The following is a 16,816-nucleotide window of genomic DNA, read 5'->3' as shown; positions in this document are numbered from 1 at the left end:
AAAATCTAATTAAAAACTAAACTTAGGTATCAAAGTCTCTGACAGTTATTTCTTGATTTGGGCATAAGAAACACCCATTCTCTCATGCTTGTAAATAAAAGGTGCCATTCCTACTGGCTGTCTTAAAATAATTGAATTATCAATTTTACTTGACTGTTTTTATCTTATTAATTTCAAATAAGTTTAATTTGTGGCCATCTAGTAATTACCCTTTTCTTTCTGAGCCACAATAGATTAGAGTCTAGTTTTATTTATCCCTAAATGGATATGTGAAGAAACTAGGGAAGCTTTAGAGATGAAGGCAGATGCCTAAAGCTTGAAAAAATATACTCTTAGAAGACTGGGTCAAAGAATCTGGGTTTAAAACTTGAACTTCTGAGTCTGAAGGGGACCAGGTAGTTAACTATATTAAGATAGCTTAATTTGCATGGTCTTTAAGCCTTAGAGGGCCTAACGATCACTTGGAATATTTGATAAAAATGCAGAATTAGAGGCTATGCCTCTGGAAATTGTGGAATCAACCTTAGTGACAAACAAGTGCCCAGGGATTCTCATGCAATGGTAGCATTCTACATTTTGAGAAACACTGAGGGAAGAGGGAACTAATATTGTTTGTCCATTATTTCAGGGGCTTTGCCCGTAACATTTACTTCTGATCATGATCTAATAGTGTAGATGATATTAGCTCTATTTTATAGACGAGGAACTTGAGTTTGGACTTGAACTAAAGTATGTGAGACTCCATAGCCCTTTGCAACTGGAACTTTTTAGACTTTATAAAGAAAGGGTTTATTTTTCATGAGAGAACTTTTGAGCATCTTCTCAAGGATCACTGAGGAGGCTGAGTCATATCTTCCCCAGAGAATTTCCATTTCCACGGCCTCTCCAGGGATTTGGAGTGATATTACTTGTTGGTGCAAATGATTTCTTGTAATGTCATCCAGTTCCTGGTATTTTTTGATTTGGTGAAATAAGATCCTAAAGATTTGATGACATAGTATTTTTTAAAGTAGTCTCATTCACTCTGGTGGAGGCCCAGTGCACCTTTATCACGTGTCTATGAGCAGAGTTGCCTCTCCGCACACATGCCTGGGGTTGGTTGCGAAATGCAGCTGTGTCATGTGTCTTAATTGTGTGCACATCCATACACAGGTCTCGGAATGGATCCGCACTCATATCATGTGTCTATTATATGAGGGTACATAATTACATGGGTCTGTGTATGAATATGTATATATGTCCTAAGTATGGTAGGCATTATATACTTATATGTACATATATAATATATACGCATATACTATATGTATATGTGTGTATTTCCATACACATCAGTGTATGAATATATATATTTATTTTATATACTTGTGTCTGTGTACTGATATATATATATAATATGTATATCATTTGTGTATATATACATATAATATATACGTATATTATGTATATTTTATATGTATATATCTATATGCATGTCATTGCATGGATATATATATAAATATAACATATATACACATGTCTGTGCATGGATGTGTATATATTTAATATATATTTTATAATATGTGTGCATTTAATATATAGAGATATATAATATGTCTATTATATATGTGTGTATCCATACATATGTCAGTGTATGGATATATATAAAAATATTATATACACATGTCTGTGTATGGATATGTATATATATCATGTGTACATCATCTGATATATGCACATATATAGTATAAAATACAGACATAATATAATATCTACATATATAATATGATATACATACATAATATATGTGTATTATATTGGTGTACATCCACCCCCAGTCCTGTCTGAGACCTCAGCTCATATTGGGGGCCAATCATCTTTTCTGTTTGTTTGTTTCAGTATAGGTAGAGTTATTTAGAGATCCATCAAGAGGCAAGGGAAAGGCCATGAGATGTGGGGGTTGGGTGCTCAGAGTAGAGTAAAAGTAGGCACACACTCCTTAGAGTGCGGGCTGTGTACGAAGAGGGAGAGAGAGGGGTCTGTGGCCTTGGGACTGTCTGGTGCCTGTGGCATGTTATTCACCTTGCTAATGCATTTCAATGGTTGTATAATGAAGGTCAAGTTCTACTAGAAGTCAAATCTCCCACCATTTTGAGCCTCAAGGCCTCCTGGGGGTTGAATCTTTCGCCATTCTGGTGTTAATTGCTGTGTTATTCCTTGAATGGCTGTGCCCTGCCCTCTTCCTGTCTCATTCCCCCCTCAGAGGTTTTACTCCCATCATCTTCTTAAGGGTTGTGGAGGGATGATGGAGGGTTTCTTCTGAAACCACTTCCAGGCTGAGGAGGGGCGTTCACCCTACCTGTCAGGGAGTAAAAATCCTCTGAATGTCTAATCTAGGGGCCCCCGGGGCAGGACAGCCTTTTGTTTTCGTGTCCAGTGTGCTGAGGGTATGGGCCATCATTTGATGTGGGACTGTTGTAACCCACTGTTTCCCCTGGCTTCTGATGAATTTTTTTAAAGATGAAGCACCTTTGTAACCACTTGACAGTCTGTAACAACAAAAAGACTTAAAAGGCATTGTGAAACACCTGTAATTGATAGCGATTTGTTTGTAATAAATAGAATTAGCACTGATTATATTTAACAACATATTAAATAATCCTAGTTAACTTAATAGCTGAGATGTCTCAGGTTGTCTTTAAAGCATCTTAAAGTTAGCTGGGGCTACAAAGAACTTTTTGAATTTGTTAGATATTTAAAATTGTGATTATGTATGAAAACTTTTCTTTTTTTCGTAGTTTTGTTTATGAAACTCTTACTGAAAACATACACCTTACTTTCCTACTGTATAGTGAAATAGTTATTTTAGGAGCTTTAATTACATATATTACCATTTTAACCATCAAAAACCTTAAATCTCTGGCAAAAACCAAGAAGCAAGCAACTGTGAATTGGTTGTCATATCACCGTTTCCTGACTGGAAACACGTTTTAGTTTTTTTTTTTTTTTTCCCTAAAGCAAAGATAGATAAACTTAGATCTGCTCAGCAATTAATGTTTTAATATTTTATAAATGATACAGACAGTCAGTGAACTTTGTAACTTAGTTTTAAGTACCAAAATTTGGAGAGACACTTTTAGGTAGATACTTTCAAAAGAAAATGCCTATAGAGTTTACCCTAAAGCTCTTATTTTGTTTACTTTTTGAAAATTTTTTTACATTGAGTTCCATTTTTTGTTGACAAAATTGTAACAGATATAATAAAGGTTTGCTTGACCTCCAGTAAGCCTAGGCCCAACCGAACTATTATACTTAACACTGATGTCTCTAAAGACATGTGTATGTTAATTAAACCAACAAGCTTAAGCTGGCTTCAATACCAATACCAGTACTGAGGATAACGTGAACCTGAAATTTATTTTGACCAATTTTCTCTATGTTTGAGTATTTATATAAGTACTTAATTTCCTTTCAGCCAGTTAAAGAGCTCTTTTACCGTTTAATTGTGCCAATACCGTACATCTATGGCATACAAACCAGACACCTTATAGTTTTCATTTTAAAATTTTAGTCATGAATCAGGTAGAACAAAGTAAAACCCACTGGCTACAAAAGAGGTTGGATTTAAACTGGGGTTTTTGACAGAACAAATCAAAATCACCCATCTAGATGGCTAAGCCTTTTTACTAATATTTATGAGAAAGAGATAAAATTTTCACTTGTCCTTAGCAAATTAAGTTCCAAATTATTTATACCCCACCCCTTTTTGAAATTTGCATTTTAAAAAATGGTGAGATCAGAGCTCCCGGAGAAGACAAGGTAGAATATTTGTATCTCTAAGGCGTAGGAAGGCAAGTTTCTCCTAGAAGAACTTTGTTTTTCAAAGGCCAGAAAAAAACGTCTTTTTTTAATAGTTGTCTCTTAAGGTAAATACATAGGGGAGGTTTTGGGAGTGGTGGAAGGATTGGTGAACTTTGTATCCTTTTTGGAACCACACTTCTGGTCCTGTAAAGACTAGATTTGTAAAACAAAGACAGTTTTATTTTTTCTCATTTAGCTTAGGGGAGACTTTTCCAAGAAATTTTTACTAGGCTCTGAATATCAGCGATGGTCAGTTTAGTCCAACCGATGGCCTCCCGTTTGGCCATCTATTTACAAACACTTTTGAGGAGCCTTCCTGGGTTTGAGAGGTTTTTTCATTAAGGCTCTTGGTTTGGCCTTTGATCTGAAGAGGCTTGCCTGTAGCCTCACATGGTCCCATTTCTGATGATAACCTGACAACAGTAGCTCTGTCAGGGACCTCATTTTTCCAGGCAGCAGGGTTTCCTTGAGAATCAATATGGGGTAGAAGGGAGACCTCTTCTGGCTTGGGACTGAGGCAGGCTCCCAGAGCCAAGAGCAGACATTTTTTTGGGTGCGTGTCTTTCATGGAAGGGTCTTTGAATGGGATTATTTCCTGGAATTTACTGAGCAAGTAGATCCCTTCCCAATGAGGGGATGGGGCACTCAGCCACCAGCAAAAACTGCTGTGTAAAAGTAATTCTTAGAAAGCACCTTGTTTCGGGCCTTCTATGGATTCCCCATTATTACACAGGATTAGGAGCACAAGGGTCCAGGGAGAGCAGTCAGCACAGAGTAGGTGGCTCCCTTATCTAATAAGAAGACAACTTTTCTACCTGCCACGTCAAGGGTTACCCAAGGCTCTGCCAGAGAAATGACCCGGTGTCCTATGGGAGCCAGGAAGTGTCCCGGGCCCCGTCAGTCTTTAGTCGTCTCAGCCATCATTGGTTTGGGAGCCGCAAGCCCCCTTCGGGACTGGGGGCAGTCCTGCTTCCAGCGGCCTTTTTGCTTGCATATGGGGCAGGGTTATGGTGGACTTTTCCCATACATGGGGCATTTGTTTTCCCAGTGGCCCTCCTGGCTATACTTAAAATAGGTCCCTTTTTGGCGAGACAGTGGCTCTGATGCGGGCACCCTGGATCCATGGGTCTTGGTGGAGGGTAACCCTGAGGTGATGGAGAGATGAAGGCTGCCGCTAAGAATTGCGCCTTTTGCTGTTGTCCCTGAATCCTTTTCTGCCTTTTTAGCCCTGTCTCTATTGTTCAATACTTTAAACACCAGATCCATGAGCTGATTCATGGGGATCTGGGGTCCCCGGCTGCCCAGAAGGGGCCTTAGGGGTAGATGACTGGGAAGACAACTCCAGTGGCATCCTTCCCAACAGGAAGCAATGGAAGAATTCAAAAAATCTCCTAGTAAGATCCCCGGCCTTGGGGCCTCCAGATCCCACAAGGCCCTTCCAGTTCTAAGTTCCTGAGAGAGGAGGAATAGCCTTGGGGTTCCTCACCCAACGGCTGGGTCCTACCCAACAGCCTATGGGATACCTCTCCACACAGCTAGATCCCACTGCTTGAGGCTGGCCTTCCTGCCTAAGAGTGTAGGGAGCCCTCTCCACTCTCCCGGAGGATGCTTTTAAGCTCACTCTGGGGGCCCCTATACAAGAATACGCTAACCATCAAGTTTCTGACCTTTTAAAAGGCAAGGGACATTTCTGGCTCTCAGATGCTCGGCTTCTTAAATAGCAGGCATTCTTACTGGAAAACTCAGATGTCAGTGTCTCTGTTTGTGGGACACTCAATCCTGCTACACTATTACCATCACCAGACAAGTCTCTTCCCTTCCGCCTATGTCATGAGACCCTATCCATTTCTCTAGGAACTAGAACAGATCTCACCGACCAACCCCTGGAAAACCCTGATGAGGTCTGGTTCACTGATGGGAGCCACATATTCTTGTGAACCTCTTAGCGATCTGCAACTGCTTTCTGAGCAACACTCTGGTGAGACTCTTCCCTCGCCCTAGGGGACTATGGATCCCCGTTAGATAAACCTCTTAAATGTCTCCTGGTTCAAATCTTTTCTGTTTTAGGGCCCCCAGAAAACTGTTTTAGTACTAATTTAAAATGTCTCTGACACTCGGGTCCCTCTTTTGACTCCTCTTTTAGTTCACTGGACTAATGCTCCAACACCTGCTTTCTAAAACCTAAACTAACAGAAGGCACAGAAATCAATGTTGTTTAAGACCCTTGTTTGTCCCTTTCATCCTTTGGCTAGGATTAGCTCTCTGTATTTGACCTCTATCTTTTCGACCTTCTTATGAAAAGTGTTTCTTCTTGACTAGAGATAAAATTCAAATGATTATATAACAAGGTAATCAACCAATCAGCCAAGACCGCATCTATACAAGCCCCTCAATGAACACCAACCCTTCGCTCACATCAGGCCCAAGGACAGCGAGCTAGTCTGGGACCCCCGCGAGCTCCATTATTGCCCCAGATCAGCAGGAAGTAGCTAGAGCGGTCCTCGCTCTCTACGTCCCCAAGAATGGGGGTCTTATGACTAGAGGGGGGAGTCTTTGGTAGCTTAGACAGACATGAGGATTGGACCTCAAGGGAGAGGAAGGGGAAAAGAAAAATCCAGAACACAAGAAACCTGAGCTCTCAATCAGCCAGAGCGCAGGGAAACTGAGTTGTCAATCAATCAATCAATCACAAGGCCTGGGGTAACTATCTCTTGCCTGGGGGTGGAGGCGCACCCCATGTCATGTCTCTGTGAGACGGGGTGCCCCTCCATTCCCCAGCCTGGGGATAGAGGGCCAGCTAGGTAATATATCTTGTTTTAAGTATGTATATAAGTATGTGTATTTTCCATTATAATATAAAAAGTTTAAAAAATTATAAAATTTAAAAGAAGAAAACCTATCTATAGAATCCATAATTCTAGTATTTGAATTCCAATAAGCCTTGGCAATTCAGTTTATTTTCTTCTAGATTTTTAAAAATCACATAGCTGTAATCACAGATAACATGTAATTTGTATGTGTGTTTTTTAATTTAACATACAAATATTTTTCTTTTAGTCTTCATGACTTAATTATTAAAATCTACTTAATAGTTTAGCTAAATTACATCATGATTTACATAATAAATTGGCCATTGTGGTCAGACATTAAGATTTATAATAAAATGTCAAAACAATGAGTTATATACAATTTCATTGGGTTAAAACAAGGATTTTTATTTTCGAAGGAGAGCATTAACTTCAGTTGTGGATCTCCTCAGATTCTAGAACTCAAACGATTGATTTGATGCTACTTGTGAAAGGGAGAATCTATAATAAGGCCCTTCTATACAAATTATATTTTATAGAAGTTAAGAGTAACTTTTCTTAAGCAAATGCAAGTTTGGTGTTCCAATATGATCCATTTTATCATTCTGAACAACCATCATTTTATTAAATACCAGTTGACTGATACTTCCTGGGTTCAAGTATTAAGTTTTAGATCGATACATCAGGGTGCTTGACAAGAATGTCTATGGTAAGCCTTTACAGATTTGTTTGTTGCATGCCAGAGGGAGGTGAGTCTGTTCCTGGGCTCTATTAAAGGAGATAGCAATTCCCCACAGAGTACTGGGAAATTAACCCCCAAGGGAAGCAACAGAAATGAGACCTCCCCCAGCACCACCAACCCCGTCTCCCCCGCAAAATTCTGCCCAGCATTATCTTTGTAGATCTGGATAAATTCAGCTTTTAAAGATTAGCTAGTTGCTCATGCCAGAAATCCACTTGCAGTGTGTTCTCCTGTGTTAAGCATTATTCTCCCCAGAGTTTATATCAACAGTGGAGTCTCTGTGCATTCGTCTGACTCCTCGATGTGCAATAAGTAAGTATGATCTGGGAGGTGCTCTTTTTCTCTTTGAAGGTGAGACACAGACTCTGAGTGCTAGAATCCTTGGGGAGTTGGGGTAGTGGAAGATAAGAGGGTTGCTGAGAGAGAAGTTTATAGATGCAGGAGGTGGAAGGGCACAAAACGCACCTCACCAGCTTCAATCTGACCTGTCTCAAAAGGGCACCTACATTTTAACTTTTTAGAAAAAGCGTGAACTTAAGGGTGTCATCTTTTGCTTTTTAATATTCTGAATGAAGTGAGAGAAAGACAGGCTTCTTTCAAGAAGAACATTCTGTTGTCTTTAAGTTTTATCGGCCTCTAGTGTTTAGGTCTAGATGGCCATTGCTATTGGACAGCCAGACATCTGTCTAATTATAAAGCTGGATTGTTAACACCGGTGTGGCGGGGTGGGTGTGTGGGGGGGCGGTGCAGGGGAGGAAGGAAGTAGTTACAGAGATTACAGTAGAAAGTGCCCCAAAAAGGAAAAGAAGTCACAGTGAAACCAAGTGTCATAGAAGAAATCCTTTCAGTGTTGTGCAATGTTCATTCTCTGTTTAAATTCACCAGGCTCTACCCCATCTGAAAATGTGATCTTCATGTTACAGGACCACTGCTTTACTTATGTCGCAGATTCCTTGTCCTTTAATTTGTCAGTGAAGGCACGTAATAGGGATACTACGTTCTGATTGCCATACCCAAAAGCTGTGCTGTAGAACCCCCCCAACACACACACACACACACACACACACACACACACACACACACACACACACACACACACACACACTTAGAGGCAGAAAAAAACGAAAGAAAAACAGATGGTGAATCTAAGGAGGAGGCAACTCTAATGCCCTGCCGTGAGTTCATTGCAACATTTTTAAAAGGCATCCCTAAGAAAAACTGTTAGTTCCTAGATTTGCTTCTGATTCCTCTGCGCGGTTCCAGTCCAGGTCTTGGTGCCGGCCCTTGAGGGGAATGTCCGGGACTCGGGTCTGTACCTTTTTGGCCTGGGAATTTCCAGGGTGCAGAAAAAAAAATCCACAAGCCAGTCCTCGTTGCTCCCCTCCTGCCGCCTCTGCCCCTCCTCTGTGCCCACGCAGCCCCTTTCTAACGAGAGTTTGACCGTATTCTATATTTCGGAAATCAGGTCCTTAGCTTCCCCCGCCCCCATCCCTCTTCAGATGGGTGAGCAGAAAGCGATCGCTATAAAGGGGACCCGCAGAGGGGCTGCCCTCCTCTTGCCACGAGGTCAGACACGGAGTTCTTAGAGAAAAAGGCTGCTTAACTGCTGCTGCTTATCATGTAACCTCAAAAGGAAACTGCTCATCTTTCTCATGCTCTCACGTACTTGGGTTATTATCGCTGATTACAGCTGGAAACAATTGCTTTGCCTTTACGTATTTGTATGACTTGACTCTTCAAACACGAAGGTATATTTTTATTATTCGATATTTAGTATGAAAAAGTATCTTAAATGTTAAGCTCTTTTTTTTTCCTACTTTTCCCATATTCGGATTCTTTACTTTGGAGTCACTTTCTGGTATTTGGATGATCATACTTGTTTGGGGGCAAAATATTAGGGACCAGTTTCTGAGGGGAAGGAAAATTTGGGCTGTTTTTATAGTTTGTTAATGGCTGGCTCTGAATCGTCTGTTTGCCTTGAAGGCCCAGGAAAGATTAAGATACTGATGAAGGAGGTGGATTGAATGGGTAACAAAAATATCATAAATCTAACATAAAACCTTATATTTAGCCAGTGATGTAGAACTGTGGTACTCCTTGGCAGAAATCTCCCAGGAGGTTTGGGTGTGGGTTTAGAGGTATACTTTCTTACCAAGGGTAGGCATAGAACTGTATCTTTATGGAAAGATGTATCTGAGTAGATGGAAATGTTATATAGTGTGTAATTCTTATATTACTTCTGTAAAATTAAAGACATCTATTACAAGACCACTTTATGAATGAGGGAAATCCTGAAATCTGATGACTTGACTGGACCCCCAGATTTAAAGCAATCGGGGATTTTGTGTGAATAAAAGCACATTTCTAGGTAGGATGGATTGAGATTGTCTCCACAAGGATTCATGAACTAGCTGTCATGGGGTTGGGGTGTCCCAAAGAGGAGGACATTTATTATGTAAATTTTAAGCACTGGGTAAATTTTAAGCACTTTAAATCTGGTATCCAAAGAAATACATTATCCTGGTAGGGTGGAATTTTTTTGCCTCTCTTAGTAGGTTGTTTAGACAATAAAAGGAGAAAAGTTTCACTACCCTTAATAATCCCTGATAGAGGAGGGAGTCAGCCACACAGATCATTTAAACACTCATGATCCGGAAGTCTTTTTATTTGGCCTCAGAATACAATGTATGACCCCCCCCCCCACTCTGTTACAGCAACATTTTGCTTGGGCTAAGGACGCCATTGGGGAGGGTACAGGTGTGACAGAAGAGTCAGTCTAGGATGAGCTAGCACGAGAAGTTGGCACAACACATACAATGTGAAATGCTTGGCGGTACCCTTCCCAGAGTGAAGGGGATGACCCTGCTCAGCATCATTTAGCTGTCCAGCTACAGACTTTTCCTCGCTGAGGAAGTTGAGGCAAACCCCTCTCATTCTACTTTGTCCTGAAAGAAGTCAGAAAGCAAAAGAAACCCTCTCTGAAGTTAAAGAGCCAGGGAGAGCACTACCGAGAGGAAAGACTTTCTGACTGTTCTGAGACCCACGATGAATTGCTCCCGAGAAAACCATTTCCATTTATCTCTTAGCTGACACTGATCTGTTGCCTCTTGATTTTTTTCCCCTCAGGTTAACAGGAAGATCAGGAGGCTGACTTCACCTTTTGGCTTTCTTGTCCTGATGCTGAACTCCTGATGGTGAGAAAGGTGGATATTCCTAACCACTCCATTCCAGAATCCCGCCATTCTGGCTCCTGGAGAAGGATCCAGATGTTACCGGGCCTTGACTGATAGAGTAAAAATGGGCGGCCGGGGGGTGGGTGTTTTCTAAAATATCTGTGATTTCTTGCATCTCTTAATCAATTGTTGAAGTTGTCTTAAAGTTGCTATGAATTTTACACTATAGGCATTTTACTGTGATTTCTTGTGAACTATGATTTTTTTTTGGTGGTTAGGATCATTTTAACTAATTTGAATTTCCACTATTTTCCATGAGAGGGGGACGCATGAATGGGTCTAAGAGGGGAATTCGGCTCTCTGCTGACTGGCAGTTTCGGGGTTATGTAATCTTTCGCAGTCTCAGAGAGCAGCATGCCCTGTACGGTTTTGGTGAAGCGGGTCATTAAAGCTAGCATACGTGGTTTCTGATTAAAGCACTTCCTGTTCCTTTAATTTGGGACTGTCTGTGAGGTAAAACACTTTCCTTCTTAACTTAGTCGATGAAAATATTTTACTGCTCTTTTGGGGAGTTAGTGAATAGAGAATTAACTTGTTTTGGGAGTTGACCAGCAGGATCTCATTTAGCCCTCATAATGGCATCTGAGGTCAGCATAATTAGGCTTATTTTACAGGTGAGGAAGTTGAGGCTCAGAGGGATTGAGCAGTTGGTTCCAGGCCCCCCAGATAGTAAGTGGCAGAGCTTGGATTTGAATCTGATGGGCCTTGTCTCCAAAGCCAGCGCTCTTGCCTTGGCACAGGGATGTTAGCAGAGGTACAGTGGGAGAGGTCAACCTCCTTCCAGGGCTCTGATTTCCCTAAGGTCTTTCCTTTTCCCCGAGCTCACACCTGAATACCATCTACTCCCTGTTCAGATTTAACTGATAGTTAGTTACGGTAGTTGATGACCACCATAACCCTGCATATTTTAAGAAGACCACAGGAAAATCTTTCAGACGCCGAAGAGTGAAGCTATATGGTGGAATCTATGGGAATGTTTGGGCTAATGTTTGGGGAGAGGCAGCCTCTTACTTATTGAGCCGTCTTTGCACACAGCAGCTGGGGTTATAGGGAAAAGGGAACTCTGCTGCTCGTTCATGCTGCTCCTCTCAGGACGTTTCCTTCTGTGCTGGAGAGCTAAGGCTTGGAAGAGCATTCCTAGTTGTACTTCCTTCTCCTCTGGTGAAGGGCCCTCTGCTGCTGCTTCTGGAGAGAGGAGCTTTGGGCACCTGGCAAACCCATTCACCAGTTCTCTGCCATCCCTGCTGTTGCAGAGTGAGTTAACTACTTGAATTAACCTCTTTGAGAATAGCCCCCAGGGTAGAAATGTGCACATTTTGTATCTGGTGATTTACAATTTGTTTTTGCAGGATTCTTTTCTAGTTGCATTTCATATAGGTTCTATAGTATAGGATGTGTAGAATGATACATCAATCTATTTGGATGGTTAGAAAATAAAATACTGTCATGAATTAAAAAAGAATTTCTGCATGTGTCTTTTAAGGCAGTGTTTCTCAGACTATAATGTGCATGAGAATTACCTGGAGATCTCACTAAACTACAGATTCTGTTTCAGTAGTTCTGGGATGGAGCTTGTAATTCTGCATTTTAATACCTTGGCACATGATGGTGATGTTGCTGGCCTGAAGTCCACGCTCTGAGTAGCAAAATTATTAGGCTCCTTATATTCCAGATAATAAAAAAAATTACAGAGTTTTTCTGTAAAATCTGCATGTATCATTTTACCATGTAGAAAAATAAATTCTGTCATGGTTATGTTAGGGCATAGTGGTAATGTACATTCTCTATACATGATACCAAATATATGAATTAAACTCCTCAAAATTCTGTTAGTCAGTTAGATGTTATACCATCTGTACAATGGCAATGTCTAAATATTTGGAGACACAAAATGAATTTCTCACTTTTTGTCCAGATGTTTAATAGTGTGCAGATACTTTTAATATTGGTATAAGATTTTGGGACACATTTTTGGATTAGTTAGTATATTGTATATCCCCAGTCCTCTGATTATTTCAGTCAAATTTGCTATTTATCATGGCACCCATTTTATAGAGTGGCTGATACTGTAAATCATGCCTTTTTTTGTATATTTTTTTTATTGAAGTATAGTCAATTCACAATGTTGTGTCAATTTCTGGTACACAGCATAATGCTTCAGTGATACATGAACATATGTATATTCTTCTTCACCGTAAGTTACTACAAGATATTGAATATAGTTCCCTGTGCTATACAGTATAAACTTGTTTATCTATTATATATATATTAGTTACTATCTGCAAATCTCCAGCTCCCAATTTATCTCTTCCCACCCTCTTCCTGCCTTCTAACCAAAAATTTATTTTCTATGTCTGTGAGTCTGTTTTGTAAATAAGTTTCTCCTTTTTTTTTTTTTTTTTTTTTTTTTAAGATTCCACATACAAGTGATATCATATAGTATTTTTCTTTCTCTTTCTGGCTTACTTCACTTAGAATGACACTTTCCAGGTTCATCCATGTTGCTGCAAATGACATTATTTTATTCATTTTTATGGCTGAGTAGTATTGCATAAATTGTATAAATATACCACAGCTTCTTTGTCCAGTCACCTGTTGATGGATGTTTAAGTTGTTTCCATGTCTTGGCTATTGTATATAGTGCTGCTGTGAACACTGGGGTGCATGTATCTTTTTGAAGTAAGGATCCCTCTGAATATATGCCCAGGAGTGGGATTGCTGGTTCATATGGTAAGTCCATTTTTAGTCTTTTGAGGAATCTGCATATAGTTTTCCATAATGGCTACACAAAACTACATTCCCACTCATGCCTTCTCAAAGAGGGTGATATTGTCCACAAGAGGGCAAAATTGGTTATTGAGGGGAAATATCTCAGATATTACACTGGTTTAGGGCCCTCGAAAGGACCATAGTACATAAACAGATACACAGTATATCTGTGGTTTAAAACTTTCATCAGGAGACAATCAGGGAAAAAATAGCTACAAAGGCTCCTTAAGTGGGTGTGATAATGAAAGCAAGGTTGAGACACACAGCCGTAAGTGCTCTTACACATGCTTATTCAATTGAAGTCAAAAAGATTTTCCTCTAGCTTGTGGTCTGTTTGTATCTTGTTTTGTGTCTGCATCATTGCCATGGATTTTTAAAGTACCTGCTTCCAGAAGAGGGATGATTCCTTTTTTCTACCCATATTTTTATTTTATTGAAGTATAGTTGACTTACAATGTTGTATTATTTCCTGTGTACAGCCTAGTGATTCAGTTATATATAGTCTTTTTCATTATGGGTTATTACAAGTTACTGAATATAGTTTTCTGTGCTATACACTCTGACCTTGTTTGTTTTATATATAGTAATTTGTATCTATTCCATATTTCTTTCTTTATTTCAGGAACATTTTCTTCTATTATATCCTTAATTTTTTTTTTTACAATTTATTTATTTATTTAAATGGAGGTACTGGGGATTGAACCCAGGACCTTGTGCATACTAAGTATGTACTCTACCACTGAGCTATACCCACTTCCCTCCTTAAATGTCTTTTAATATTTGAAGAAATTGTGGTAAAATATACATAACACAAAATTCACCATCTTAACCATTTTTAGGTGTATAGTTCAGTGGTATTAAGCACAGTCACATTGTTATACAACCATAACTACTATTCATCTTCAGAAATTTCTCCTCTTCTCAAACTGAAATTTCATATCCATCGAACAATGATTCCCTATTCATCCCTACCCCAGCCCTTGGCAACTACTATTTTACTTTCTGTCTCTATAAAGTTGACAACTCTAGAAACTTCATATAAGTGGAATCATACAATATTTATCCTTTTGTGGCTGGCTTATTTCACTCAACGTAATATCCTCAAGGTTCATCCAGGTTGTAGCATATGTCAGAAATTCCTTCTAAGGCTGAATAATACTCCGTTTTATGTATATACCCTGTTTTGTTTATCCATTCATCCCTTGATAGACATCTGAGTGGCTTCTACCTTTTGGTTACTGTGAATAATGCTGCAGTGAACATAGGTGTACAAATAATCTGTTTTTAGTCCCTGCTTTCAATTCTTTTGGGTGTATACCCGGAAGTGGAATTGTTGGATCTGTCTTTAATATTTTGAGGAACTGCCATACTGTTTTCTTTAAAAAAAGCTGTACCATGATGATTTTTTTAAACTCACTTTGTACATATGAGCTAGCTTAATTTCTCTTTCTCAGCTTTTAAATCATTTTATAATTAGTCTTACTATCTGGTACATACTATTATCCTTGTTTATAGAAATTTAAAATAAATCCCTTGTAGACTTATATGAAAAAAGCCAAGCTCCACTCCCTCCCCTAAAACTCCCAAACTTCAAGTTTTAAGTTCTGAATTAAAAATTCTAGAAGTACAGTCACTTACAATGTGTCAGTATCTGGTGTACATCACAATGTCCCAATCATGCATATATATACATATATTTGTTTTCATATTCAACAATCAGGTATTAAATGAAGCTTTGAAAACCGGATAACAGCTACAACTACCACCATGGAATGTGTGCTGTGTGCCAGGAGCTGTGCTAGGCATATCATGTACACCGCCTCATTTAACCTATATACTGACTGAATGCAGGTGGGAGACCCATTCTATGGATGAGAAAATGGAATCTTAGAGAAGTTAATTAAAGCTTCATGGCTATTAAATGAGTGAAGCTGGGATCTGAACCCAAGTTCGTTTGACTTCAAAACCCTAAGCTTTTAAGCAAGGGATGAAGACTGTTATGGGCAAGAATTCTATCTTGGATAGATGTTTGGGGCAGGAATTAATGTGCTGTTTTCCAGGATTATTTGTAAGGCCTGTGAGTTGAGCAGTAGGTAGAAGTGTGAAGGGATAGTGCAGTAGTTTGCTAGGACTGTCATAACACTACTGCAGACTGGGCGGCTTATGTAACAGATTTATTTTCTCACAGTCCAAGATCAAAGCACCAGCACCACCAGGGCTGGTTTCTCCTGAAGCCTCTCTCCTTGGCTTGTAGGTGGCTACCTTCTCACGTGTCCACACGTGGCCTTTTCTCTTCACACGAAGCCCTCATGTCTCTTTCTCTTCTAACAAGGACACCTGTCAGATTAGATTAGGGCACACCCTAATGGCCTCATTTTAACTTAATTATCTCTTTAAAGGCCCTTATCTCTAAATACAATCACACTCTGAAATACTGGGGGTTAGGGCTTCAACATATGAATTTCAAGAGTACACAGTTCAGTCTTTAACACGTAAATCTGATGCAGCTGGATTTTAAAGGCTTTAAAAGCCAGGCATAGGGATTTAGTTTTTATATGGGAGGTCATAGGGTCCAACTGTGGTTGAGCAGGGGAAGACATGACTGTCGTGGCTTTCCCAAACAAGTTTCCAGCTGCTCTTAAACATGATGCTAGTGAAAAGGAAGACTGTGGGGTATGTGGGAAGGGTTTTGGAGAAGGAATTCTTAGTACTTTTTTACAGTGGATCTTACAGAAGATCATCTTTCGGTGGGGGCGAAGGAGCAAAGGAGGAATATGGCATCGGGGAATTTCAACTCAGAGAAAAGATCAGCAGGAGCTAGGAATCTGGAGTTTTTATACAGATCAGATTTGAATCTATGTGAGTGGGGAAGCTGACTCAGAGTTCTAAAAAGACAAGAGGCTAGAATTCTCAGGTCTTAAACTGCTTTGTGGTCACATAGGTTTGAAAGATACTACAGAAGCTTTCTAGGACCTCTGTAGCTAAAATAGCCCCTCTGGCTCTCTTTCTTTGACTTGGTTTGTTTTTCTTCATAGCATAGTATCATAGCCTGGCGTTATATTTGTACAGCTATTTGATTATTGTCTGTTTTTCCCAAAAGAATATAAGCTCCACGAGGACACAGACTGTGTTTTTGTATAATGCTCTGTTCCTAGTACCTGGAAGAGGGCCCTAAATATTGTAGGTGCTCAGTAAATATTTGCTGAATGAATCTATGAATAGGTTAATTTTTTATGATCAATAGAATTTAAATTGAAGACAGATTGCTGGATATTGCCTTTTTGTTTCTTCTTAAAATAAAATTTTTTTGTTTAGCAAGAAGATGTAGTTAAATGAACACACAGACACATATATTTGAGAATCTTTAAATATACAACCTAAAAACTTAGTTTTGTTTCTCTGTGTTTTTCCTTTGATTATGCTTTCCC

General features: G+C 39.5%; 1 protein-coding gene across 1 annotated transcript in view; it reads left to right on the top strand.

Annotated features, from left to right (window-relative positions):
• The first annotated feature begins 9,021 nt into the window (after window positions 1-9,021).
• The window catches only part of NFKBIZ (NFKB inhibitor zeta), a 30,155-nt gene continuing 22,360 nt past the window's right edge, over window positions 9,022-16,816 (top strand). Inside the window, exons 1-2 of the mRNA XM_064495796.1 lie at window positions 9,022-9,134; window positions 10,513-10,589. The gene's annotated coding sequence lies outside the window, so the exon portion shown is untranslated. The remainder of the gene's footprint in view (window positions 9,135-10,512; window positions 10,590-16,816) is intronic.

The sequence above is a fragment of the Camelus dromedarius genome, chromosome 2 (genome assembly GCF_036321535.1).
Source record: "Camelus dromedarius isolate mCamDro1 chromosome 2, mCamDro1.pat, whole genome shotgun sequence".
Taxonomy (NCBI): Eukaryota; Metazoa; Chordata; class Mammalia; order Artiodactyla; family Camelidae; genus Camelus; species Camelus dromedarius.
The sequence above is the reverse complement of the archived record's forward strand: the minus strand, read 5'-3'. Positions and strand labels throughout refer to the sequence as shown.